We start from the raw sequence: 1825 nt of genomic DNA on the forward strand, positions 1-1825 counted from the left end.
TGCATATGTTCTAATTGAATTGTTTGTCCTACTTTTGTGGGTTGTGGTTTCATTGGCAGATTAATTTCTAGAGCAGTTGTGATGTTACTTTGTTCCGCTTGGCTTGTCTGGTGCTGTTGTAGCTGCCAGCCCCCGATAGACACACGGACCACCAGAAACCAGTGAATTATAGAAAACACTCTTTGTTCAGCCAGCTGAGTCTGCCAGGGGTACACAGACCCCAAATTAAGCAGCCTCAAAATGTGGAGGTACAGGGTTTTTAAGCCCTAAATCCCATTCCTCGTTCTGTCTTAAACATAAAGGTCTATTTTTCTTCTATTTACTAACTGTCAACCCACAGGTTGGTTGTCAAGCGGGGGTACAGAAGCAGAAAGCTTATTGTTAGAATGTTATGTTCCTATGGGTGATGACCTATGTTCCCATGGGTGATAGCCAAGCAGCAATTAGCTAGCACAGTGCTGCTAAGGCTCCCACTGGTCCCTGACAAGCAGGGCATTCTGGTGCCTCTAAGTTAGGGAAGAGAGCCTCCAGCTCACATTGTGAAGAGTGTGGGGCTGACACTGCTTCTGGAGGATTCTCTTTGCCAGTTTCAGTGTCTGACCTCTTCCTTCATATCTCATGGCAGGGGTAGGATACCTCAGCCATAATGGTGATGTTCAGAAGGGAGAGTATTTTTCCTGCCCACTATAGTCAGTGAGGTCCTTATTGGTGTTGCAGGCTGGCTTGGTATTATTGTCAGGACTCTTGTTCTGTACAGAGAGGAGTCATGAGCCTACCTGGTCTATCAACTCTTACTTGGTTTGGGCTCAGGAAATGCTGGTCTAGGTGGCTTGCATCTGTTGGTTGTTATGCAGGACAAAGCAAATTCTCTCAAGTGAGTAGAACTCAAGCCCTGTACCAAGAGAGTTCTTTGCTGAGCTCAAGAAAGAATTCAATGCATGCCAGGGTTGGAGTCAAAAGGAACATTTATTAGAGAAGAGAAATAGCAAAGACAAGAGAAAGCAAAGACAAAAAGCCAAGACAAGAGAACAAAAGCCCTCTGAGTGTCAGAGAATCCAGTTTATATATCATTCTTAATTTCTGTGAATTACAGTTTAAAGACTTTGTTTACTCATTTTCCTTTGATATGGGCATACAATGAGAAAGGATAAGAGCACGTAGCATGAAAAGGTAAAAATATGTAGCATGAATGTCCTACTGACAATTCTCAGCCTTTGATCTATGAGTTCCCCATGGTTTTAGCCATAGGAAATGAATAATTTTATTTTATGTAGGTCTGCTAGTTAAAGACTCTGTTTTCTCTTCAGGGTGTGGGGTAATAGGTTGCAAGTAATCCCAGCAGAAATCTTCCTTTGTTCTTCAGGTGTCCTCCTGGACTGGCTGCAGGGCAGATCAGCATATTGCAGTCTCTGAATGTAGCTTGATTTAACATTTTAGTTCTCTTGATTCCTTCCTACATTAGTGGGGAAGACATAAGCCCTACCACTGTGTTGTTCCTCAGTCTTTGGGTCTCCTTTCCTTCTGAAGGTTTTATGATGTATTGTAATCATTAACAGGTTTTACTATTAATCTTAAATGGCCAATTGAGACAAGCAATTTTGAGACTGTTCTTCCACCACTGATTAAGACTGGGGTGACAGGTATTGGAAATAATATTCATTTAGCCTCTGAGCTTTCCAGCTCCAGCTGCCTTCTCATCCACTGCTTTGATGACACCACAGCCACTGTCCGACTCATGTCAGGAACAGCAAAATGGCCCAGAGGACAGAGAAGCTCTCACATACATGGGCTTGCCAGAAACCATATCAACAATGTTTTTAAAGTT

The 1825-nt window shown here is 42.8% G+C and overlaps 1 long non-coding RNA gene across 1 annotated transcript in view; it reads left to right on the forward strand.

The window, feature by feature from the left end:
- Positions 1-1166, forward strand: part of LOC111740406 — a 27405-nt gene extending 26239 nt beyond the window's left edge. The window contains exon 4 of the long non-coding RNA XR_002780604.1: positions 1045-1166. This is a non-coding gene — a long non-coding RNA (uncharacterized LOC111740406). The remainder of the gene's footprint in view (positions 1-1044) is intronic.
- Positions 1167-1825: the final 659 nt, after the last annotated feature.

This window comes from Pteropus vampyrus, unplaced genomic scaffold (assembly GCF_000151845.1).
Source record: "Pteropus vampyrus isolate Shadow unplaced genomic scaffold, Pvam_2.0 Scaffold63, whole genome shotgun sequence".
NCBI classification, from domain to species: Eukaryota; Metazoa; Chordata; class Mammalia; order Chiroptera; family Pteropodidae; genus Pteropus; species Pteropus vampyrus.